The sequence below is a fragment of the Nicotiana sylvestris genome, chromosome 5 (genome assembly GCF_000393655.2).
Source record: "Nicotiana sylvestris chromosome 5, ASM39365v2, whole genome shotgun sequence".
NCBI lineage: Eukaryota > Viridiplantae > Streptophyta > Magnoliopsida > Solanales > Solanaceae > Nicotiana > Nicotiana sylvestris.
Genome location: NC_091061.1, coordinates 144,181,465 through 144,209,182, shown reverse-complemented (window position 1 = coordinate 144,209,182; position 27,718 = coordinate 144,181,465). Strand labels below are relative to the sequence as shown.

The 27,718-nt window shown below is 39.7% G+C and overlaps 1 long non-coding RNA gene across 1 annotated transcript; it reads right to left on the bottom strand.

Annotated features, from left to right (window-relative positions):
• Positions 1-25,172: 25,172 nt before the first annotated feature.
• LOC104237434 (uncharacterized) lies at positions 25,173-26,295 on the bottom strand. The gene is made up of 2 exons (XR_011407441.1): positions 25,972-26,295; positions 25,173-25,588 (listed from the first exon to the last, which is right to left on the bottom strand). It is a non-coding gene; the product is annotated as an uncharacterized lncRNA (long non-coding RNA).
• Between the last annotated feature and the right edge of the window lie 1,423 nt (positions 26,296-27,718).

Genomic DNA, 27,718 nt, shown 5'->3' with positions numbered 1-27,718 from the left:
GTAAGTGCGGTGTTGGTACGAGAAGATCTAAGGTAAATAATCCCCAATTTATTATGTTAGTAAGTCTTTACTAGATGTTAAGACATGGTATCCACACCTAGAAAAGCTTGTGGTAGCATTAATTATGGCATCTAGGAAGTTACGACCTTACTTTCGATGTCATTCTATTTCTGTTATAACTGCTTTCCCCTTAAGAAACATACTGCATAAACAAGAATTATCAAGAAGACTAGCTAAATGGACAATATAACTCAGTGAGTATGATATCATATATCAGCCTAGAATTGCAATAAAATCGCAGGTGTTAGCAGATTTTGTAGCGAATTTTAGCACGAATTTAGTTCCCGAGGCACAGAAAGAACTACAGGTGGTTACCGGAGCTAATCCGGGGCTTGGACCCTGTTTATTAACGGTTCCTCAAATGTTAAAGGAGAGGGTATAGGAATTGTTCTAATTCCACCTTCAGGCAAAGTCATAAAACAAGCAATAAAATATTAGCCAATCACTAACAATGAGGCAGAGTACGAAGCTGCGATTGCAGGCTTGGAATTAGCATGAGAACTTGGTATCAAACAAATTGTGATCAAAAGTACTCGCAACTGGTGGTAAACCAAATGCAAGGGACTTACGTGGCATGAGAGACGCGAACGCAACAATACCTAAAAAAGGTACGAGAATTGATTAGACAATTCCAGACATGGAAAGCCGTGCAAATACCCAGAGAAGAAAATGCAAAAGCAGACGCGTTGGCAAATCTCGTGTCTGTTGCGGATGTAACAAGTGCAGAAAATGCCATTGTGATACATTTGTTTCATTTGGAACTCGATCAAACCAAGAGTGAGGTAAATTTTAATAATTTAACTTGGGATTGGAGAAATAAATTTGTGAACTTTTTGCAGTATGGTATCTTGCCTGAAAATAAGAAGAAGCCACAATTGCTAAGGCATAAAGCTGCTTGGTACTGCTTAATTCGTGAAAATTTGTATCACAAGATGTTTGGTGGACATTTAGCATGGTGCCTCGGTCCATTGTGGTTATCACGCTGGGGGAAGATCGTTGGTGAAAACGTTAATAAGAGCAGGATATTATTGGCCAAAATGGAAGAAGAAGAAGCATAAAATATTGTAGCTAGGTGCGATAAATGTCAATGATATGCCAATAACATGCACCGACCGACAGAGCTGTTGCATTCAGTTATTTCACCATGACCCTTCATGAAATGGGGCATGGACATCGTAGGGTCGTTGCCTCAAGCTAAAGGAATGGTACGATTTCTGTTAGTTTTAACAAATTATTTTTCAAAATGGGTAGAAGCAGATTCTTTCAAACAGGTGTGGGAAAAAGAAGTCAGGGATTTCATTTGGCGAAACATTATATGTTGATTTGGAGTTCTAACAGAAATTGTTTGTGACAATGGCCCACAGTTCATAGGCGCAAAAATTACAGAATTCTTTCAAAGTTGGCGGAGCAAACGAATTACATTCGCACCTTACCACCCTACGGCCAACGGACAAGCTGAATCGACAAATAAAGTTATTATCAATAACTTAAAGAATAGATTAGAAGAATCAAAAGGTAAATGGCAAGTATTACCAGGGGTGCTATAGGCTTATCGAACAACTGCAAAAACTAATACAAGAGAGGCTCTATTTTCACTTATGTACTGTGCAGAGGCTTTAATTCCGGTGGAGATAGGTGAACCAAGTACGAGGTACACGCATGCCACTGAAGAGGCAAATAAGGAAGAATTACGGGTAAATTTAGATTTATTTGAAGGATAGAAGCAGCATTCATTCGAATGGTGGCTCAAAAACAGATGATTGAACGATATTACAATAAGAAAGCTAATTTGAGGTACTTCAAGATTGGGGAGTTCATCCTCAAAAAAGGTGTTCCGGTTAACAAAAATGGCCAATGCAGGAAAAGTGAGTCCAAATTGGGAAGGCCCATATAGGGTTTGAGGCATCGCTGGAAAAGGAGCATACGAGTTAAAAACCATGAATGACAAGGTACTACAGTCGAACTGGAATGCGGTCCATTTGAAGAAGTATTACTTCTAGATGAGGAAAATACCCACGGTCAGGTATCGTGCAAGTTCGATTTTATTTTGTTCTTTTGAATTTTACTAACCATTTTAGATGATAGGCAAAAAGTTGGCCAGTACCAAATGATGATATTAAATCCGAAAGACATGCGGAATACTGAATTATTCTCGGTCTAGGTTACAACTTTTCTAATGGGAAAAGGATTATGCAGTTATCATCTAAGAAATTATCTCCAAGTCCCGTTTGTATTGTCCTTTTCAAGGAATGGACCAAAAGAAAGGAGTGATCCAGTGTTCGAGATTTCATACTTTAAAGCTCCAACACTGGAGGGACTATGCATATAAAAGGAAGGAAAAGGAACCAAGGGCATAGATCAGCCTAAATCAAAATCTTGAAGAAATCTTGAAATTTTTTCAAAGGAGTTCGAACTCGCAAAAAGGATGCAAGATATTCCCATGAGTTTTTAGGTTGAGGCCATAAATTTAGTCACGGGATAATAAATCCGAATTTGTAAACCTGCTACAATGAAAACAGTTATGAATGTGTTGTATTAGCAGTTATGAAAATGATGTACGAAATTTATTTGAAAGTTCAAAGCATAAAACTACCTCAAATTATTTCTATTTTCATGTCTGATAACTAGGGATTCTAGTTCATTTTACACTCCGTTTTACTTGAGTTTTGGTTAAAAATATATACAAATAGTCCCAAAGGCTTACATGTTGTGCTTGTTTGCAGGGTTTGGTCGAAAAGGTGACAAGTAGTCAAAACCAGCTCAAAAAGGAGTGAAACATGCACAAGTACCAAGAACAAGTCAAAGCACAACTGCAATAGACCCACCGCGACCGCAATCCGATTTGTGCGGTCCGCGGTGAGGAGACTCAGAGAGGTGCAAATTTGGAGCTTAAAGCAGTGCGGTCCGCAGAGGTTCTCTCGCGACCGCAATCCATTTTATGCGGTCTGGTTTCAGAGAGTTGGAAATATGGACAATTGAAGCCAGTGCGGTCCGCGGAGCATTTTATGCGAACAGCAATGAGGCCACCGCGGTGCATTTTGTGCGGCCCACGGTGGCTAGATTTAGAGAGTGAATATTCAATCTAAAAAGCCTCACCGCGGCCGCGGTGCATTTTCTGCGGTTCGTGGTACCTCCATAGGGGTATTTTTGTCTAAAAAATTTGGCCTCGTATAAATACTACTTTTTTAGATTTTTAGGGTATCTAACTTTTAGCTGAACACGTGAAGGCCGTTTTGGACCTATTTTGAGTAATTTCATAGCTAGTTCATCATTGAATCTTTGATTCTTAGCTTGTAAACATATTATATAGGTTACTCTTCATCTAATTATCAATTTTCTTCCATTATTATGAGTAACTAGACCCATTAGCAAGGGTTGTGGCTCAACCCTAGTGTGAGTATTTGATGGGTCTTGAGTATTAAGGCTTAAATGTTTATGGGTGTTTGACATTTGGATTAATTTGTGTTTTTCATGTTGAAATAGTGGTTGCAAACACTAATTTGTGCCTTTTTGACTTAGGCTCTTCTTGAGAAAGAGAGTTTGAGTCTAGGAAAATTAGTCCAACAAGGAATTGGAGCATGTTCAAGAGATTGATAGCCCCAATTAAAGGGTTAAACCTAGATATAGGAATACCCGACTTGAACCTACATTGCTTGCACAATTTCGATACCCAATTGGTTTTGAGAAAGTCAATTAGTGCAAAATCACTCAAACTACCGAGAGGTACAGAGTGAGTAGTTTCGTGCATTGGTTATATCATAATCCCCTACATAACAATTTTGCCTTAGGCTTGAGAATCCATCGAGTATTCACCTAGGAGAGAGTCACTTCCCTAGTGCCTCTTTAACCATTTAGAAAACCTTACAAGCATTTCACTCTTAGTTTAATTTAGCATACTATTAGTTTAAAAATTAGAAGTAACAAATAACTAAAGATGATTGGAAGTGTAAGAGCACTATGCACTACTAGTTTAGATAGGAATCCAATTCCCAATTCTAGCTCCATGTGGATTCGATCCTGACCATCTCGGTTAAAAGCTGCTTCGACCGCTCTCGCCACTTTGTAGTGGTGTAGGGTTGGCACCGATCACTTTTTGGCGCTGTTGCTGGGGAGCTAACGGTTTTGGCTATCTATCTAAATAGTTTTGTGTATTGTTTTTCTTTCCTTCCGTGTTACTAATTTGTGTGTGTCGCAAATTCAGGTACAAAATGGCAGCAAACAATGCACCTCTTTGAGATCTTCCGCTAGGGGAGGAGGTAGATGACAATATTGATGATGAGGTACCTATTGTACCTCAAGGACAAAGGAGATACCACCAGGCCAATGATAATGTTCCAGACCCTCCCCACCACCTCCAAGAGTGGCTCCTCGAGTGCTTCCTAACAAAGGATATGCTAATGCAATTGTGCCACCCCGGATTCGGGTGGCAATTTTCAAATTACAAATGTGATGCTGACATTGTTGGAGCAGTGAGGGTATTTCACGGGTGTTCCCCATCAGAATGCTTACAAACATCTTAAGGGTTTCGTGGATACCTGTTGGGGGAGCAAGCAAACTAATATGTTAGAGGATGAACTTCGGTCGAGATTATTCCCTTTCTCACTTAGAGAGGAAGGCATTGGATTGGCTTGAATGGCTCCCCAACCACTCCATCACTACTTGGGATGAGTTGGCGGATAAATTCATTGCTAAGTTTTTCTCGCCGGGACATATGACATCATTGAGGGATGAGATCTTAGCTTTCAAGCAGGAGCCCAATGAATCATTGCATGAGATATGGGAGAGATACCGAACCATGGTAAAGGAATGTCCCAATAATGATATGACTGAGGCAATGATACAACAAACATTCTACCGGGGCATTAACACAACAAATCAGTGTATAGTAAACTAACTTTCCGGGGGTAATTTCATGAAGCTGTTTTATGATGAGGCCTGTGACATTCTTGATGAGATGGCTGACACGTCCTCCTCTTGGCAAAGTAGAGCCAATGTGCCACAGGGAGACCCCACGGTCATCCACTTGCACAAAGAGCTCCATGATCATGGGCAGGCAATAGCAGAAATGATAACAATAATGAACCAGCTAGCAAAGGCACAATTACAACATGTTCAAAATCCAAGACAGGTAAATACTATGAAGGGTGTCAACATGTTAGTGAACAAAAGAAGATAAAGAGGTTAACAGAATCAAGAGAGTTCGGATCAATATGACAATGATAGTGGTGGATTCCAAGATGATGGTTATGATGGGTAGAATGAAGAAGTGCAATATGTGAACAATTATCAGGGCCAAAGGGGCAATTCTACCAACCAACAACAATGGAGACCCCAAGGCAATTAGGGCAATCAACAACAACAAGGGAATAGTAATTGGGGGAACAACAACCAAAATTCCAATTCGGGCAATCAGAACAATCAGAGTAATTGGAGTGGCAACAACAACAACTGGGGTGGAAACAACAATCAGGGTGGTTAGAACCATGGCAACCAAGGAAATCGGGGGCAAGGCTTTCAAAGACCCCCAATGTATCAACAATCGAACAATCCACCCTAAGTTACTAGTTCTTCTAACAATAAAATGGGGAGAATTGAAATGATGTTTGAACAGATGATGAAAAAGAATGCGGACTCTGATGCTCAGTTGGTATCCCACAATACTTTAATTAGAAACTTAGAGGTTCAATTAGGCCAAATCTCACAATCCTTGAATACTCACCCTAAAGGGGCTCTACCAAGTGATACGATAGTAAACCTGAAGGGTGGAAACAATCACGGCATGTAATGGCAGTAACTACAAGAAGTGGACGAGGCGGTGATGTGAATGCCTCCAAACAAAAAGAAATTTTGAGTGGTGAAGTTGAGTTGCAAGAGGACGAGATCCCTTTGGTGGTTGAAAATGTGATTGATGAGAACATGAATGAGGAAGTGAGTATTGATATCCAAGATGCCGAGGTGGAAACTCAGAATGACGTGAACCCGTCTAGAGAACATGTAATAGACATGCCGGAAACGGTGGTGCCTAAAGCCAAGGCTCTTTTACCAAGGTCACCTCCACCTTATCCTCAAAGGCTAGCAAAGCAGAGAAATGAGAACCAGTTTAAGAAGTTCATTGATATGATGAAGAACTTATCCATTAATGTGCCTTTGGTGGAAGCTCTAGAGCAAATGTCGGGTTATGCTAAATTTATGAAAGATTTGATGACAAAGAAAAGATCCATAGATTGTGAAACTATCAAGATGACCCATCAAGTTAGTGCAATAGTGCACTCAATGGCTTCGAAACTAGAATATCCCAGTGCTTTCACCATTCCTTGCACCATTGGGAGTGCAGAAACTCTCTTTGAGTGCACTATTGCACTAACTTGATGAAACCACTGGGATCTTCTAGCTCTCTTTGGCCTCTTATGAGCCTCAGAAACTCTCTTTGGATCTTGAGAATAGGAAAACTCCACCAACAAAGCCTTCAATTGAGGAGCCTCCGGTGTTGGAGTTGAAGCCGTTACCTCTACACCTCAGGTATGAATTCTTAGGCCCTAGTTTAACTTTGCCAGTTATTCTTTCCTCTTGTCTTACTAACATGCAGGTTGATGCCACATTGGCGGTGCTCCAAAAGTGGAAGAAGGCAATTGGATGGACCTTAGCTGATATTCGAGGGATAAGTCCCACATTCTGTATGCATAAGATTATTCTGGAAGATGATGAAAAGCCCTCCTTGGAACATCAAAGGAGGTTGAACGAGGCAATGTAGGAAGTTGTGAAAAAGGAGGTGATCAAGTGGTTAGATGCCGGGGTTGTGTACCCCATCTTTGATAGGTCTTGGACTTTGTCGATGCAATGTGTGCCGAAGAAGGGTGGCATGACCGTGGTTACCAATGCACAAAATGAGTTGATTCCTACCAGGATTGTCACCGGGTGGAGGGTGTGCATGGACTACCGCAAGTTGAATAAAGTGACCCGCAATGATCACTTTCTATTGCCTTTTCTTGATTAGATGCTAGACAGACTTGCTGGGCATGCCTTCTACTGTTTCTTGGATGGGTATCTGGGTAAAACCAAATCTTGATTGCTCCGAAAGATTAGGAGAAAACCACCTTCACCTATCCATATGGTACCTTTGCCTTTTCTAGGATGCCGTTTGGATTGTGAAATGCACCGGCTAAATTTCAGCGGTGTATGATGGCCATATTTACTGACATGGTGGAGGACATTTTGAAGGTGTTCATGGATGACTTTAGTGTTGTGGGTGACTCGTTTGATGAATGTTTGAAAAATCTTGATAGAGTGTTGGCCCGTTGTGAAGAAACCGATCTTGTTCTTAATTGGGAGAAATGCCACTTCATGGTTGAGGAGGGCATAGTTCTTGGGCATAAAATTTCAAAGCATGGTATAGAGGTGGACAAAACAAAAATTGATGTGATTTCAAGACTCCCTCTCCCTACTTCTATCAAGGGAGTTAGAAGTTTTCTTGGGCATGCGGGGTTCTACCAGAGATTTATCAAAGACTTTTCGAAGGTAGTGAATCCCTTGTGCAAGTTATTGGAAAAAAATGCCAAGTTCGTGTTCAATGAGGGATGTATGCAAGCCTTTGAACTTCTCAAACACAAGTTGACCTCCACTCCTAATATAACCACACCCAATTGGAGCTTACCTTTTGAGCTCATGTGTGATGCGAGTGATGTTGCGGTTGGGGCGGTCTTGGGTCAAAGAGTGAACAAAATGTTTCATCCGGTGTACTACGCAAGCAAGACAATGAATGATTCTCAAGTGAACTACACAGTGACTGAGAAATAGCTTTTGGCTATTGTGTTCGCAATGGAGAAATTTCGGCTGTATCTCATGGGTGCTAAGGTCATAGTTCATACTGATCATGCTGCACTCCGGTACTTGATAACGAAGAAGGATTCCAAAGCTAGGCTGATGCGATGGGTCTTGTTACTTCAAGAGTTTGATTTGGATATTGTGGAACGGAAGGGTAGTGAAAACCAAGTGGCGGACCACTTGGAGGAGGAGGGGAGGCCTCGTGATGGCCTAGAGATCAATGATTCATTTCCCGATGAGCAACTCCTTTCTGTGTCGGTTAATACTATGCCATGGTTTATGGACGTTGCTAATTTTTTTGTGACTGGTATAATCCCGTGCGAGCTCTCTTCTAACCAAAGGAAGAAGCTCAAACAGGATAGTTTGGACTTCTATTGGGATGAGTCATACTTGTTCAAAATCTGCACGGATGGTGTGATCCGAAAGTGTATCCCGGAGGAAGAGCAATTGAGTATGTTAGAGGCTTGTCATTCCTCTCCCTATGGTGGCCATCATGGCGGGGCGATGATGGATACGAAGGTTCTTAGATGTGGGTTTTATTGGCCAACTTTGTACAAAGATGCTAGTGAACTTGTGAAGAGATGTGACGAATGTCAAAGAGCGGGTGGAATTTAGAAGAAAGATGAGATGCCTCTCAATACCATTCTTGAAGTTGATATTTTTGATGTGTGGGGCATTGATTTCATGGGTCCATTTGTTACCTCGTGTGGGAACACATACATTCTAGTGGCAGCTGACTATGTTTCAAAGTGGGTTGAAGCCGTGGCTTTGCCCAACAATAAGGCTCGGAGTGTTGTTGCATTTCTCAAGAAGAGCATTTTTACTAGGTTTGGCACTCCTCGAGCAATCATAATTGATAGGGGGTCTTATATTTATAATCGAGCTTTTGACACTTTGCTTGCAAAGTATGGTGTCAATCACAAAGTTTCTACTCCTTATCATCCTCAGGCGAGTGGCCAAGTTGAAGTCTCAAAGAGGGAAATCAAGAGTATATTGTCAAAAACGGTCAATGCAAATAGGACTGATTAGTCAAAGAAGTTGGATGATGCTCTATGGCCTTATAGGACTTCTTACAAGACCCCGATTGGTATGTCTCCATACCGATTGGTGTTTTGGAAAGCCTGTCATGTACCGGTTGAGTTAGAGCACAAGGCTATGCGTGCTTTGAGAAAGCTGAATCTTGAATAAGATGTGGCAGCAAATCTTCGTGTGGAGAAGCTTAATGAACTTGATGAATTCTAATTTAATGCCTACTCCAGTTCGTCCTTGTACAAGGACAAGATGAAGTACCTTCATGATAAATATGCTCGGGGCAAGGAGTTCAAAGTGGGTGATTTGGTTCTCTTGTTCAATTCTCGGTTACGTCTGTTTCCGGGAAAGCTTAAGTCGAAATGGAGTGGACCTTTTAAAGTGGTGTTTGTGACTCCGTTTGGTGCACTTGACTTGAAAAATAAAAATGGAGAGGTCTTCAGAGTTAATGGGCACAGAGTCAAGCACTACCTTGGGAAGATTGATGACAACCACGTGGTGGCCCTGATCCATCTAAAGTGATTTGATGGTAACCTGCATCGTGCTACGATGTTAAATTAGGCGCTTCTTGGGAGGCAACCCATGTGTCTTTCTTTTTTTTTTCATTGATTTTCTTTTTAATATATGATTTGCTTTTGGACTAACTGGTTGTGAGATGTGTGTAGGATTGTTTTGATGCAGTGCAGGACCAAGTTGGAAAAATGTCACTCTCTGAAGTTTGCACTGCGGCCGCATTGCATTTCTTGCGGCCGCAAAGGCCTTAGTGCGGGGGAAAAATTTCAATGTGGTTCGCAGTAGTGAATGATTAAAAATAGGGTTTTCTGAAGTTGTCACCGCAGCCGCATTGCATTTTGTACGGTCCGCGGTGCCCATATGCCCAATGCTTCATATGTTCAAGCATCGCAGACTGCGGTGCACTTCTTGCGGTCCGCGGTGGGTAGGTACAGTGGGTCCTAGGGTCCTTTTCTATAAATAGGACCTTAGGCCTTCATTTAAAACTTTTCGCTCATTCTCACTCTCAATAGTAATAAGTACTGTTCATCCAAGTCCTAGCTGCACAAATTCAAAACCTGTTTTTAAATCATCTATGTTGCATCTCACTACTGGTAATTTTAATCTTTTCTTAGTTTTTTAACCTTGTTTTATTTTCTTTTAATTAGTTAGTTGTACTTCTTTTTCTTCCCTTTTCTTTAAATTGTAGCGTAGGTTTACATAATGATGTTAAATTAGGGTTAATTGGTTAAGAATAATGATTGAGCACCTAGTGGGTTAATGATATAAGATTTTAGGCTAAAAATGAGACAAAAATTGAAACCATAGATTGGTACTGCTGCTTATGGCTTACCGCGGTCCGCGGTGGATTTTATGTGGTCTGCGGTGCCTCTCTGTGGTCCGTGATGCCATTTTGTGCGGACCGCGGTGGTGAAACTTCAGAAAGTTGAATGTTGAGGAACGTGAACGCGGTCGATTTTTTACGGTCCGCAGTGCATTACTGCGGCCACAGACCATTTCTTGCGGTCCGTGGTGCCTGGAATCAGAGAGTGGGTATTCTGACTCCCACCTCAATGCGGACCGCGGTGCCATTTTGTGCGGTCCGCGATGGTCTCTTTGCGGCCGCACTGCATTTTATGTGGTCCGTAGTCTGCTGTTCGCAACTATTTTCTTCATTGTCTGCAATCATAATTTTCACTGCTTCTTTTGGTTTGATACTAACAAGCTTTAACTGAATTTCACTTGCAGATAATGGTTCAATCACGATGCGGTGGTAGAAAACAACAGGGAAAAGGAGAGTCCTCCCGGGGTAGGGGAAAAGGTATGATCAAATTGACCCCCCAAGTCCAGCAGGCAATCAAGGACACTAGAAAGTCAATAACGGCTACAAATAGAGCTGCTTCCCATTCGAGAAGTGAGTATTTACCCTCCCGGGAGGCATCCAACTCCGAGTCAGTGCCGGAGTATGTTCCTGACTGGCCGGAAAGGCGAAGATTGAGAGATACACCTCCGGCACTCCTACTGCTCAAGCTTCAGTGGCAATTTCTTCTGAGTCATTTGAGGGGTCAGCCGAGAGCGGTGATGATGTTTCTTCTACCTCCCTACAGCTTCAACACCCGGTGGGATACCATAAAAAAAAGGAGGGGGTGTGCCTCAAGTAGGGGGTGGAGAGAACTAGAAAGCTAGAGGCTTGGCATGATAGATTTGTCAGTGAGCTTGCTTACCATAAATTCCGAGAATGGTGGCCCAAGAGGAAGTTGATACTTGAACGGAGATTCATTGACAAGGATCTTCTACTTCACAACCCAAATGTGCAAATGCAATTCAGAGAGAGGCCAGGCTGGGATTATTTCATAGGCAACGTTGAGGATGCAAATGAGCACTTGGTGAAGGAGTTTTACACTAATGTTGCCCACATCAAAAAGGGCGCTACAGTGACTAAGGTGTGAAATCTGAAAGTAAAGTTTGATGGGAAAATAATCAATGACTACCTGGGCTTTCCGGAGGAGGATGAAACTTTATACTTAGAAAAGGTAGCATTGGGGGAGGATGCCCGTCCGTGGTTGACAACAGGGGTTCAAATTTTGAGGAGAACCCTGAATTTCGAGGCGAAAGGTTGGGAGACCTTTGTGTGCAGCAGGCTAGACCCCACCACTCACGAAAACTCTCTTCCTATCTCCCGGGCTATATTGGTGGCGTCTATCACGGCGGGGTACCCGATCAACATCGGGAATGTTATGTCCAAGGTGATTACACGGGTAGTGAATGAAGGTGATAGATTCTACGCCTTCCCACATTTTCTGACCATGTATTTTGAGGATCAAAATGTGGAGAAAATAAAGTTTGATGTAAAGGTGAAGCCAAAAGCATCCTTCTCCTGGTACAGCCTTAAGGGTGATGACAACCCTAAAGATATGAAAGGTAAAGCCACTGCTTCTACTGGCCAGTCTGAAGAGCCAGTAGTAGCAGGAGCCTCTTCTCAGCCTCCCTCAGCTACACCAGACATTTCCCCAGGACCCTCTACTTCCACAGTTCCAGATATCCCCTCATCCTTAGCTTACCCGTTGACTGCCCACCGTTTGAGCTAAACCCTTGCCAGCATCAACAACTAGATGCAGACAGCTACTTCTAAGCTGTCTGTGCTTTCTAGCTCGGTGGCAGCCCAGTCTGTACCCCCTCAGCCACAGGTTCCACAGTCAGTGGAGGATACTCTCAAGGAGCTTCTGGAAAACCAAAAGAAGCTCCTGGAGAACCATCAATTAATTTTGGAGGCTGTAGGTTCTCATGGCAAAACATTAAAGGAGCTGACAAAGGAAACAAAGAAGTTGAGAAAGACTCAGGCATCAAAGGAGTCAGTGAAAGAGTTGAGGGTAAAAGTAGAGAAATTGAAGGCTGATCACTTGCCCTTGGAGCTATTATTGCATGACCCGACTCTAGCAGCCCAGCCTGAGTCGGAGCAGGAGGTGGAGAGGCCAGCAAAGAGGAAGAGGGTGATTCCCCGTGCTGATGATGCTGTGATAAAGTTGGAGGACCCGCAGGAGGGTCCTCTAGCCAGCCTCAGGCCCCAGTGCAGGCCCAGGACCTAGTACAGGCCCAGGTCCCAGTGCAGACACAAGTTACAGGGATCCAGTCACAGGTTCCCGAGCAGTCCGAGGACCTAGGGACCCAGACTCATGATCCTATGCAGACGGAGGGCCAATAGGGAGTTTTCTTTACTCTCTATTTTATTTTGAGCTATTTTTGGTTAGTTAGCATTAAGGACAATGCTAGCTTTCATTTGAGGGGGTAGCCCTATTTGGATAATTTGGTGTTGTAAATATGATACTATTTTCTTTTTATTATGCTTTAATTTTCACTTTTGGTATGTACATAATTTTACCATTTTATTTCACTTTTCGTACTTTGCAACTTTGGTCTGTATATAAAGTTACTTTCTGATATATATATTTATTCCCCCTTATGTATATCGTCTAAATCCCCTATTGTAAATATTCATTCTACTTTCCGCATTTTTCTTTCATAGCTTCTTATTTCATTTTGGTAGCTTCTTATTTTGAGTTTTTGCGTTCAATAAGCCTTTGGTTTTCTTAATGCCACGGTTCTTTCCAAAGGTGGAATTTGTGTGAACCGGGTGGCTCTTCCCGATGATGGATGGCATGACAACATTCTTAAGGGGTTGAGTCTGTTTTCTTTTTGCTTTTTGTGTAAATAGTAGCTAGTGAGTAATGGTGCCTCAAGCAAAGCTTCACTTGGTCCTAACACATTTGCCTTTGATCTTATGGTCAAAAACAAATTGTTGTGTATAGGATGGTGAAAGTTATGACCTTGAGACTCTTGTGTTGGCTGATAATCATCAAGTGGTCTTTCGGGACCATTGTGTTGCTCAGATCTTAGCTAAGGTTGTTGTGGGCCCCCGACTCTGTCTCTTTAGCAATCCTACAGCTTGTGTGGTGAGAATTTGAATTGCAAGTCCAAGTCCCGTGCCATTAGTCTAGAACTTGTCCTGAATATTTGTCTAGGAGAAATTCTAAGTGTAGTTTGACTTGAGAAGTGATTATAGGCTCTCCTTAATCCGAATGTCATTTTGAAAACATCCATAGCCTACCAATGATAATATCCATAGTCAACCCTTTTGAGCCATAGACCTTTTTCTTTCAAAGACCATGATACAAGCCTTTACCTATTCTAAAAAGACCCTCTCTTGGTACCCGATTTTTTCTTAGCACAAGGCAAAAGCATAAGTTTGAGGGGAGAGACGAGGAATGCACCAAAGTGGTAAAAGATACAAAATGAAGAAAAGGAAAGGCAATGAAAAAGAAAGAAAATCAAAAAGTCAAAAAGAATGAACAATGTAAAATAAATGAAGGGATTCAATAAAAGAAAAGATATGGAAGGTGTGAAAAGTTTAGAAAGGAGAAAAAGGTTTGAAAAGAATAAGAAAGAGTGACAGTGTGTCTCTCTAACCTCTAATAAAGGAGTAAATGACTCAAATAGTCAAGAGAATGCGTGCCAAAATGAAGAAATGAAGTGCTTAAGGGAAGATGGAACCTACTTAGACCAAATATTTCCTACCCTGAACCAAAACCTTCACTACATCTCCACAAAAAGCCCTATATGATCTTGAGTTGAATGAAGCTTACATTAGTGGTGACTCACATAAGGGACAAGCTTATGGTACTTACCGCCGGACTTGTGACCTTTCTTTGAGAGAGATGAGTGTATTCCCACTATCCTAGTTATGAGTGATTCAATCTAAAAGTGAGGTTTGCTTAGGGAGAGTTGAGGACGTATGAGTTTGGGTTCCACAATGACCAAAGTAGTAGAAAGAGTTTCCCTGATGAGTTGAATCAACTCTTGATGCTCTTGTGTCGCACTCAAACCATGGTGCTTAAAAGGTTGGATGTTGTTAATGATTCATTTGAATCGAGGGCAATTGTTAGTCCCAATTGATGCTAGATGAGGTCACTTTAGGTCACATGAATTTTCTTGGTTTTGTTCTTAAAGAGGTGGGACTTATTTTGTTTGCTTGAGGACAAGCAAAAGCTTAAGTTTGGGGGAGTTGATAACTAGGGATTTTAGTTCATTTTACACTCCGTTTTACTTGAGTTTTGGTTAAAATTGTATACAAATAGTCCCAAAGGCTTACATGTTGTGCTTGTTTGTAAGGTTTGGTAAAAAAGGTGACAAGTAGTCAAAACCAGCTCAAAAAGGAGTGAAACATGCACAAGTACCAAGAATAAGTCAAAGCACAGTTGCAACAGACCCACCGGGGCCGCAATCCATTTTGTGCGGTCCGCGGTGAGGAGATTCAGAGAGGTGCAAATTTGGAGCTTAAAGCAATGCGGTATGCAAAGGTTCTCTCGCGGCTGCAGAAGCCTCTTCGCGGCCTTCTGCGGCCGCAATCCATTTTATGCGGTCCGCAAAGAGGGGTTTTTAGAGAGTTGGAAATTTGGACAATTGAAGCCAGTGCGGTCCACTGAGCATTTTATGCGAACCACAATGAAGCCACCGCGGCCGCGGTGCATTTTGTGTGGCCCGCGATGGCCAGATTTAGAGAGTGACAATTCAAGCCAAAAAGCCTCACCACGGCCACAGTGCATTTTCCGTGGTCCGCGGTACCTCCGCAGGGGTATTTTTGTCCAGAAAATTCGGCTTTGTATAAATACTACTTTTTCAGATTTTTAGGGAATCTAACTTTTAGCTGAACACGTGAAGGCCGTTTTGGACCTATTTTGAGTAATTTCATAGCTAGTTCATCATTGAATCTTTGATTCTTAGCTTGTAAACATATTATATGGGTTACTCTTCATCTAATTATCAATTTTCTTCCATTATTATGAGTAGCTAGACCCATTAGCAAGGGTTGTGGCTCAACCCTAGTATGGGTATTTGATGGGTCTTGAGTTTTAAGGCTTAAATGTTTATGGATGTTTGATATTTGGACTAATTTGTGTTTTTTCATGTTGAATTAGTGGTTGCAAACACTAATTTGTGCCTTTTTGACTTAGGCTCTTCTTGAGAAAGAGAGTTTGAGTCTAGGAAAATTAGTCTAAAATGGAATTGGGTCATGTTCAAGAGATTGATAGCCCCAATTAAAGGGTTAAACCTAGATATAGGAATACCCGACTTGAACCTACATTGCTTGCACAATTTCGATACCCAATTGGTTTTGAGAAAGTCAATTAGTGCAAAATCACTCAAACTATCGAGAGGTACAGAGTGAGTAGTTTCGTGCATTGGTTATATCATAATCCCCTACATAACAATTTTGCCTTAGGCTTGAGAATCCGTCGAGTATTCACCTAGGAGAGAGTCACTTCCCTAGTGCCTCTTTAACCATTTAGAAAACCTTACAAGCATTTCACTCTTAGTTTAATTTAGCATACTATTAGTTTAAAAATTAGAAGTAACAAATAACTAAAGATGATTGGAAGTGTAAGAGCACTATGCACTACTAGTTTATATAGGAATCCAATTCCCAATTTTAGCTCCATGTGGATTTGATCCTGACCATCTCGGTTAAAAGCTGCTTCGACCGCTCTCGCCACTTTGTAGTGGTGTAGGGTTGGCACCGATCAATGTCTACTTTATGTTTCATATATTTGCATAAATATGAAGATGAGACGTCATCTTCATCAGTGTCGTTAATATAAAAGGATCCTCTTTTATAAAAATCCATGTATATCAAAGTCACGGTCTATTAAAGAATTTTTAAGTGCAAGAGAAAGCTCAAATATTAAAAGGGAAAAAAGATTAAAGAATTTTTAAGTGCAAGAGAAAGCTCAAATATTAAAAGGAAAAAAGCATAATATGCGGCAAAAGAAATAAAGACATTTATATATCATAACCCTAAAGAATAAGGGCGGTATTTCTGTCATCCAATCCCAAAAAGACAGAGGCAGCAAAAACAAACCTTCTAAAAAGTTGTCAAAATAAGAAAAAAGCAACATAAGGGAGTTCCAAGCAAAAATCAACAAACAAATACTTTCAATAAAAAGTATGGAAAAGAGGAAAAGCTAAGGAGCATCATCAACGGAAGAAGAGGGATCAACTTGGGGAGAAGAGGCTTGAACATCACCTCCGCCAGGAACAAGTCCATCTCCATCACCCTTAGAACCTTCGTCTTTAGGTGTGGAATATCTTTAACGTTGTTGAGTTTGTTCAATTGCTTTTCTAACCTTAGCAATCTCAGCGTTAAGGTCAAAACCTTCCTGGCTGTCTTCAGTTAAAGTCTCGAGGTGAGTGTTCAGAAAAGTCCAGCTAACACTCAGCGATAACTTATCCTCGAGGTCATCATATTCCTTCTCCCACTGATCAATTTAGGCTCTCAGTTCTTCTATTTCTATTTCTGAGGCTTCATAAGATGTCTTCAAAGGAGAAAGAGAACTTTTCAAGAACTGAATTTTATCTGTAGAGGTGTGGAGATCTTTCTGAGCTTGGGTAGGCGTTTGAACCAATTCACCCGCGTAAACCTCTTTTTGATTAAGGAGTTGTTTCAAACCCCTTATATCTTCAATAGCCTTGAAAAGTTGTTCAACAAAAGAGGATTCCAGTCTATCCTTATCCTTATCAACATGACTAGAGGAAGCATTTAGAACCGTTAACTCAGCGAATACCATTCTCATCTGTTGTGCCAAAGCTTCTTTCTCTTCTACAAGAGCATCCTTTTCCAACTGAAGACCTTCAAATTGTTCTCACCAGTTATCAACCTCAGTACACAAGTCGATTGGTTGCTGATCAGTCTGAGAGATCCTTTTTATAAACTCTGTGCCTATCAAATTAATATAAAAAAAGAAAGTGAGTTACGAATGAGGAAAAAGAAGGAAGGAAATGTAAGTAAATTTATACCTTAAGAGAAGAATGAACAATGTCATTCATTAAGGTCAAGGAGCGGTGACCCTTTAACTTCTTCTTCTCCACGGGTCCTAGCAATGGCTTCAACCACACGTCAGCTTGTCCAGACTTCCTCAATAAATTTTCACCCCGGGGGACTTTAATCACAACCTTTTTCATTTTTCACCTGCTACTAGAAGGCTCAGCTTCTATATGAGAAGCAACAGCGGGAGCAACCATTGGAGTAACACCAGAAAAAGACATAGGGGGTTAACAGTAGATAAAACTTGAAGGGAAGCAAGTGGAAATTCTTCAAAAACAGGCCCGAGGCCTTCTTCACCCTCAAAGCCATGGGTGAATCACCTTTCAATAGGACTTGACGGGGGATTAGTTGTGTTATCAGCGTCTTCATCAGAAATTTCTAAAGGAGTATTCTCTAGCTCATCAATGAGTCTGAAAGGAATTGAACTCGATGGGGGATTATGAGAGACAGGGGTTCATCATCAGAAATCATGCGTCTCTTGACACACGATTTTCTCACCAAAGAATCTTCTTCTACCTCCTCTTCATCATCAGACCCACGAGCTTCGGCAGTTTTCCTCTTGGAGGAATAAACTCTCAGAATCCATTCTTGAGCAAGACTTATAGAAAGCCTGGTTGGAATAGATGCAGGGCTAATACCACGAATAGCAAACCCTAATAAAAAGGGGAATGATGAAAAACTTATGAATTAACAAGTAAAGGAGGATAGGAACTGCAAAGATAAAGAGTATCATGAGTCTTCACTTTCTAACCGAATTTCTGTGAAAGAAATTTTCAACATCTTTTGCTACCCAAGAACGGAAGCTAGGAATTTCTTCGAAGACTTCCATGGTTGCTAAAAAAGTGGATATGTGGCTATATGAAGGAATTCAAGGCATCAAAGAAAAAAAAACTTACGTGCAAAGTTTTCATTTTTTTGGAAAAGACATATTTTCTTCACCCGCTAACCCACTAGCGGGGGCATCAACAAAGTGGGTATACCAGCCGCGATCACGGTTATCCTCGGAGCTAACTAAAACCCTTTTACTTCTAGCCACGAGGGAAAAGACCTCTTCACGAAACAACTTGGGGGAGGAGTAAAGGTGAAGTAAGTGACGGAAGGTAAAAGGAGAGGAAACCAAATCCGACTAATAGCGAAGGCATGCCACAACCCTCCACACGATGGGACCGATCTGGACAAGGCAAACAATAAAATAGACACAAAACTCGATGATTACTGGATCAATGGGAGGCTTAAACCCTAAAGTGAAAGGGTAGGTATACACGAAAGAAAAGCCAACATGGTAAGAAGTGATTCTTTGATTGGTACCAGGGATTAAAACTTGGAAATCCGGTCTCCAATGACATTCTTGTCGAACTAAAGAAAAAAGGCCAGGAGTGATTAACCTTGGGTAAAGTTCAGCAGGGTTAAGGGAAGCTATAGAAGAAACTTGATTCTTCATGGTCTCACGATCTGACACAAAATAAAATTCTTGAGGAATAATCTCAGAAACTGTAGGCTCACGTATAGGTTCATTCAGGTTCCTATTTCTAGAAGAAGATCTAGAGGTCAAAGGAGCCCTAGGTCTAGAAGAAAACCACGAGAAGTAGAACCACGAGTAGATAGAAAACCAAGCTACCAAGTCTACCACCTCTCCTACTCCTAGTAGAGGCAATACAAGGAGCAAGCTTGTCGACGATTACAACTTTGTGAGGGTCTGGTGTTGACGAAGACATGTTTAACAAAGGAAATACAGAGAAAAGGTACAGAAACACGAAGAATCGTTAAGATGATGGATACAGAAGGAAGAAGGTTTCAAGAAATCAAAAAGAATGAAGTATTTATAAAGAGATACATCCGTCATTAAAATCGGTCATTATAGAGTTTCATAATGGAACCGTCACTTCGTGATTGACGCAGCCGCAGAAAAAAACCTAAAAAAGCGCTGAGAAACTGCAAAACCAATCATAAGAAGTCACGTGGCATGGGAATTAAATGAATGTGACGTACATCGCATCGATTCTGAAGAAGACATAATGATACTCGAGAAATAGTGACAAAGAATTCCCGTCATAAAAACTTACCACTTTCCGAATATTCACTTGAGAATATTTAGAAAGTGGGGGACTATCTGTATTGGTGGAATAAGACATGACACGTAGGCTATCAACAAGCTGAGGGGGCATGATACGTGGAACATCGACGTAAGGACAAGCGTCGTTCTTAATTAGACGAGTTAAAGAATGCGAAAAAGGCACGGGAGAAACACTCACGGGGTTATACTGAGGAAAAAATCGGACCTGACAACTGTAAAAGGAGAAACAGGAACGAAATAAATAAAGGCTGTAAAGAAGGGGAGATACATGACCTGTCATACATAAGGAAGGGAAATCAGTGCAGTTACAAGGAATCTTTAGTCATAAATATTTCCGTTACGATTGAACATGGTAACGGGGAATCAATGCAATTAATATATATCATCAGTGAGCCCTAATTAAGTAAGGAACCGTATGCTCCTATATAAGGACTGAAATCTCATTTGTAATGCCAAGTAACAATTATTATTGAAATTCATATAGTTATTCTTTGCTTTACTTTCAATGCTCTAAGCCGTAATTTTGGGAGTGATTATTAGTTCATTTCTTATTCTCTTTGTCAATTATTTTCATTCCTTGATCTATTCTTTCAAATTGTTGTGAAAGTGAAGTAAATCTTGGTTATTAGTAACCCGATTTCTTCTAGATATTGACTTTGACCGAGAAATCTATTTTTGGGTTAAACACATAGCCCAAATTCCATGTGCCTCATTGACTAGATTCACAGTTCAAAGAGTACGAATGAAAACTCAAATTAAACGGATTTCAGCAATGTATGCAGGTACTTATGTTTGATCTTTTGTTTATCTCAAATAGTTAACCTAAGAATAGTGAAAATTCAATTAAGCAGTAGTAATCAAAAAATTAATGAGATTTGAACTCTTAAGAATGTAAGAGAAGGTTCCATCAGTACATGAAGCTATGAACTATATATCCACATCCTCCCTCTGTTGATTAATGCTATATGTATTAGTCAATAAGAATTCAAAGTTTCGAACTGGTTTGTTATGAGTAAGTGTTATTTAGAATAAGGTAGTTACAAGTTAATTTCTATTATAAACATTAATTAATCTGTTATCACAGGTTAAGCTACACTGATAATATAAGTAAAATATCTTTACACAATTAGTATACATATAATTAGCTTAAATCCATTTTCTATTACTACATTAAAGGTGAAAGAAAACATGCAAAATCAGAGTTTATTTTCTTTTCTAACTTATTCAAGTCAACCTCATGATAAAGTTAAGAGGATGATTCATTTCCTTAATACATCATATTGTAGTTGAACATAAAAGCTTAAGAAAAAGTTTTATGCTATTTTCTGAAAAGCTTAATCCCTCTCCAACGAGACTCCATACGATCAGACTCCAACCCTTCTTTTCCCACCGATGTGGGACAAAAGGTTTTGCCAAATTCAACAAATCTCCACCTTGGCAAAATTCCACATATTCAATTTTCTCTCAATAACAAATTTTGATTGTGTCTTCATCTTCAATCTTCAGTTTTCAACAATGTTGATCAAATCCAAACAATGTTGAAATTTGACCGCAGTCACCACCTTTGTCAGCATATCAGCAGGATTCTCCGTAGTATGAATTTTCTTCACTGTGACTCCACCTTCTTCTATGATTTCTCGTATGAAATGATACCGAACATCAATGTGCTTCGTCCTTGCATGGTAAACTTGATTCTTCGCTAATTGAATAGCACTTTGACTATCACAAAAAATTGTGATACCTTTTTGTTCAACACCAAGCTCCTTTAGCAATCCTTGAAGCCAAATTGCCTCTTTCACAGCCTCTATAATAGCTATGTACTCTGCCTCTGTTGTAGACAAAGCAATTGTTGACTGCAAAGTAGACTTCCAACTAACTGGTGCCTTTGCAAAAGTAAACACATAACCAGTAGTTGATCTTCGTTTGTCCAGATCACCCGCAAAATCTGAGTCACAATATCCAACTACAGACTGATTGTCTTCCTGCTCAAAAACTAACCCGACATCTACAGTATTATGAATATACCGTAGAATCCACTTCACAGCTTGCCAATGCTCCTTCCCTGGATTGTGCATATATCTGCTAATAACTCCAACAGCTTGTGAAATGTCAGGCCTTGTGCAAACCATTGCATACATCAAGCTACCAACAGCATTTGCGTATGGTACCTTTGACATATACTCTCGTTCAGCTTCATCCATTGGCGACATAATAGTACTTAGCTTAAAATGGGAAGCAAGTGGAGTACTAACTGGCTTAGTCTTGTCATCTATGCCAAAACGTTGAAGTACTCTCTTCAAATATTCCTTTTGAGATAAACAGAGTTTCTTTGAACGTCTATCTCTAATTATCTCCATGCCAAGAATTTTCTTTGCCTCACCCAAATCCTTCATCTCGAACTCCTTCTTCAGTTGAATCTTCAACTTATCAATTTCTTCCGAATTCTTGGAAGCTATCAACATATCATCAACATATAGGAGAAGATATACAAAGGAACCATCTTTAAGCTTGTGCAAATACACACAATGATCGTATTTGCTTCTCTTGTACCCTTGCCGCAACATAAACTCGTCAAATCGCTTGTACCATTGTCTAGAAGATTGTTTCAATCCGTACAACGATTTTTCAAGTTTGCACACCATATTTTCTTTTCCAACAACTTTGAATCCTTCTGGCTGAGTCATGTAGATTTCCTCCTCCAAGTTTCCATGTAAAAACACAGTTTTTACATCCATCTGAACTAGTTCCAAATCCAATTGTGCTACCAAAGCCAACATAATTCTAATGGAGGAATGTTTTACAACTGGAGAAAACACTTCATTGTAATCAATTCCCTCCTTTTGAGCATATCCTTTGGCCACCAATCTTGCTTTGTAGCGAACATCTAATTGGTTAGGAAATCCTTCTTTCTTTGCAAATACCCATTTGCACCCAATTGCTTTCTTTCCCTTCGGGAGATTGGCCAATCTCCATGTATGATTCTGATGAAGGGACTGTATTTCATCATTCATGGCAATCCTCCACTTATCTTCTTCTGAACTTTGGACAGCGTCTTTATAAGTGGTAGGAACATCATCAGCTACAATTGAGGTTGCACAAGCAACCGTCTCTATGAGACGAACAGGTTTCGTTATTGTTCTTTTTGGCCTGCTGGTTGCTATTGATTCAAGTTGTTGTTGAGGTTCCTGAGTTGGAATCTCCTCTACTGGCTCTCCTTCCAGAGGGTAATCTTCATTTGTTTCCTCCTCTGCTTCTTGTGTAGGAAAAATAAATTTTCCCTCAAACTCCACCTGCTTAGAAGCACCTTTATTTTGTTTGGTATCTTCTGTTACCTTATTTACCATAGCAGATTCATCAAAGGTAACATCCCTGCTGAATATTACTTTCTTTGTCATAGGACACCATAAGCGATATCCTTTGACTCCAGAAGTAATTCCCATAAAAATAGCCTTCTTTGCCCTTGGATCCAATTTTGACTCTGTCACATGATAATATGCAGTTGAGCCAAACACGTGCAAAGAGTCATAATCTATAGCAGGCTTTCCATACCATTTTTCAAATGGTGTCTTGCCATCAATAGCAGCAGATGGTAAGCGATTAATGAGGTGGCATGCATATGTAACTGCCTCAGCCCAAAATTCTTTGCCCAAGCCAGCATTGGACAACATACACCGTACCTTCTCCAGCAAGGTCCGGTTCATACGTTCTGCCACTCCATTCTGTTGTGGTGTATGTCTAACAGTGAAGTGTCGGACGATGCCATCATTTTCACAGACCTTATTGAAATGATCATTTTTGTATTCACCTCCATTGTCTGTGCGAATACACTTGATCCTCTTGCCTGTTTGATTCTCCACCATCGTCTTCCATTTGAGAAAAATTCCCAACACTTCATCTTTGCTCTTCATTGTATACACCCATACTCTTCGGGAAAAATCATCAACAAAGGTTACAAAATAGTGCTTCCCACCCAATGAAGGTGTTTTGGAAGGACCCCAAACATCAGAGTGTACATAATCCAAAATGCCTTTAGTATTATGGATCGATGTACCAAATTTAACCCTTGTCTGTTTCCCTTTAACACAATGCTCACAAAACTCCAAGTTGCAAGCCTTTACTCCTTTTAACAATCCTTGATCTGATAGAGTTTTCAAGGATTTTCCTCCAGCATGTCCCAAGCGCATGTGCCATAGCTTGGTTGCTTCTGCCTCTTTGTCGTCACTGGATGTTACTGTCGCTGTCCCAATAACTGTACTGCCACGATAGCGGTACATATTATTATTCTTCCGATTAGCCTTCATTACCACTAGTGCACCGGAGCATACTCTCATCACTCCATTTTCTGCAATGATTTTGAACCCTTTTGATTCTAGGGCTCCCACAGAGATGAGATTCTTCTTCAAATCCGGTACATATCGAACATCTGTTAATGTTCTGATCATTCCATCGTGGTTCCTTAATCGTATTGAACCAATTTCATATGAGGTAAGAGGGCTGTTATCCGCTGTGTGGATGACTCCATATTCTCCTTCTTGAAATTCCACGAACCAGTCCCTATTGGGACACATATGATAGCTACAAGCCGAGTCCATCAACCATATGTCTGATGATGTTGATGACTCTGTTGTAACTAATGAGAAGTCTGAATCATCACAATCAGCTACATTTGAATCCATAATGGCCTTTCCATTATTATATTTGGCCTTATTCTTCAACTTCGGACAGTCTTTCTTCCAGTGCCCTTTTTCTCGACAAAAGGCACATTCATCTTTGCTGGGTCTGGATCTTGACTTGGATCTTCCCTTCTTTGTCCTCGTTTGATTTTGAGGACGACCCCTCACAAATAGTGCTTCTCCTTCTCCGCCCTTCTGTTTTTCTCGCTTTCTTTGTTCATAGCTGTACAAAGCCGAACAAACTTCTCTGAGAGAAACTTCGTCATTTCCATGGAGTAGAGTAGTTTCAAGGTGCTCGTACTCATCAGGAAGTGACGCCAACAACATCAAGGCCAAGTCACCATCATCATAAGTTGTATCCATATTTTGCAAATCTGTGACCAACTTATTGAAACTGGTGATATGTTCATTCATCGTGGTACCAGGAACATAGGTGAAGTGAAACAGTCTCTTCTTCATGTACAATTTATTTTGACTGTTTTTCTTCAAAAATTTATCCTCCAGTGCTTTCCATAATTTACTTGCAGAAGTTTCCTTTGTGTATGGATATTTCTGCTCTCTAGCAAGGTAGGATCGAATGGTACCACAAGCAACACGGTTGATAATTCTCCAATCTTCTTCTCCAATAACATCTGGTTTCTTTTCTTCAATGGCCAAATCTAGCCCTTGTTGAAAAAGGACATCTAGAACCTCGCCTTGCCACATCCCAAAATGCCCGGACCCGTCAAAAATTTCTACCGCAAATTTCGCATTTGACACAATTCTTGTCATAAGCGAAGATGCCAATGATGACGTATTGTTGACACTTGATGTAGATTCTTCTTGTTTATTGTCTCCCATATTTGACACAAATATTATTTAATAGCTGACGACACAAATCAAGATTATTTCCTTTCTGATGTAGAAGATCAGACTAAGCTGCAACCACAGAGCATACTCAGACAGAACCTTGACTCAGTTACCAAGATAAATCTTTTCTGATGTGGAAGATCAGACTATGCTGCAACCACAGAGCATACTTAGACAGTACCTTGGCTCTGATACCAATTGTTGCGGAAGCCAAATGTATATAGTGTGAATAAGTCACAACTACTATACCAAAAATTATGACAGCCACCAAATAATAAATAAGACAATAAAGCAACAATAAAGGGAACACCAGAATTTACGAGGTTCGACTAATTTTGCCTACTCCTCGGACACAACCAATATTTTATTTCACTCCAAAAATACAAGTGAAATAATACTAAAGAGAGAAGATACAAATGCCTTAAACAGATGAGAAGGCAAATGAGAGGTACGTTTAAATCCTAAATATTAAGCCTTCTTTTATAGGGGGAAAATCCCCCCAACCCTTCTTTTCCCACCGATGTGGGACAAAAGGTTTTGCCAAATTCAACAAGGTTCAATTGCATTAGTGAGGTCCCCGTTGTAAACTCTTAGCATTAAGGTTGTGGCTGAAGTTGATGCTCCAAATATTTGCATTATTGACACACCAGTTGTACCACTTGGAACATATCCATATGCCTCAAATTGCCATACACCCGATGAATAATCATGTCCCTAAAATGTAATAAATTAATAAACGTTAATAATCGATCATTAAAAGTTTAGATAATGGGACTTTTTTTAACACCCCTATATCGGAAAATTACACTGTATATTAATTAGGTTAAAAAATTTAATATATATTATATGTTGAATCCCCTTACTTATTTATGTATTTACTTTTTATATTTTGATTTCCCTCGTTGAAAATTCTGACTCCGAGACAGTAACATTTTGTGATAGTAACTCACGAGAAAAAAGCAAACATCAACTCGAACCAATGGAGCTTTCTTCGAATACATGTTTTTAGCTTAGGCATAGAGCAAAAGCCATATATATATATAGTATAAAACAATATAACGGATCACAGCTAATGTAAAATATTAATTGATACATACCGTTATACGAATTTCAGTACGAGGTTTTGTTTGGCTAGTGGGAGTATGAGGCTTGTCTGTCTTGAAAACCCACATCTTATGGACTCCATTGATGAAGGAATACCTTTGATTTATAGACACATCGTAAGGCTTTTGAATTTGGAAGTTGCTTTGGCTAAGAGTTATTGGAGTGAAACCATCAGTAGGATCAGCTTTGCAAAACAGATGGTTTTGGATTACAATTAGTTGGAGAAGAGTGAATAATATCAATCGGAGATGAAGAGAAGATAAGACCAAATCCATGTTTTCTTGATGAAATACACAATAGATTTTGGGGTTGGATTATGGCTGGAACTTGAGTATATAGGATGTGTATTAATAGGGAAATTTTTTGAGAAATTTGTAGAAGTCACTCAACATGTGATGGTGATACTTAGAATTAGCATCATTGAGACATAATCTTTTTTCCTCTCACCTAGTGTCATGTATTCACATTGGGACTCGATTAAATCGGATTTGTGCTGGAAAGTCTCACAAGGTTCACATTGGAGGTAAAATGATCCCTAACAAAGGTGACTCCATACCCAGGCCAACTCGAACTCAAGACCTCTGATTAAGAATGAAGGAGTAATTACCACTCCACCGCAACCCTTGTTGGTGAAACATGAATATGATTTGAAAGGACTAAGATTGAATATGCTGATTAGTCTTTGCCACTGTGAGATGAACGGCTTCGTACGATTCTTCACATTGAATGACTCTTAAATGGACAGACGACTTATATCGAATACTAGTAAATTAATCCGCGTTTCGTGCAGTTTTCTGGAAGAACACAAATGACATTACAAAAATAATTTTTTTGGGTGAATTTTGTTGAAAAATATGAAGAATCATGAGAAATGGTGAATTACATTCTTATTTATATAAATCAGGCTACTAATACCATATCAATAAAAATTTAGTCAAGTAGAACAATGAAAGAAAAGGCACAAATATATTTGCTTCTAAATCTTTTTGAATGAGAATTTACAATATAATTCGAATAAAACTATTTCATGTCACACCATATCACCATTCAGTACTTCAAACTTACCATCAAATGCGCTTGAAAGTGACGCTCTTCGGAAGTCTTAATTTTACATTGAGTTCTTGAATATAACAACAACGAAAAAAGTAAAAAATCTATTGATTGAAAAGAAAATAAAGAAAAAGGGTTAGTTACCCCCAAAAGGGTTATCACGTATAAGGGAAAAATCAAAAGTTTAGTGAGCGAAAAAAAAGTAGAGTTTCTATTAATATTACATCTCATTTAATAGTGAATTTATTTTGAATATTTTCCTCATAATTTGTTCTAAAACATTTTCTCAAATAAAAGGGATTAGGTTTCGATTAATATTTTACTTTAGTTCTTCTAGGACAATAGAAGGCAAAGTTAATTATTTTCTACTAATTTTAGAACTGCATTAACCGTTTCTAGTAACTTTATAAATAGTATAGTAATGTTTTTATTATATAACACTGTAGCAGATATATTTGGTTAAATTTTCTCAAATAGTAATTCCGATGTATAAATTAATTTATATGCTTTTGAGTAAATGATTTTTTAATGGACGTCTTGTTATTTGATTTTCTTCTTTTTATTTGAAATCCAATTCTTACACATACAATATATGATGTATAAAAGAAAAACGAAACTAATCGAAGTAGAAAAATGAATTAATTAAAGTAGGAAAAAAATATAAGAACAAACAATGCCAACTTTTCGTGT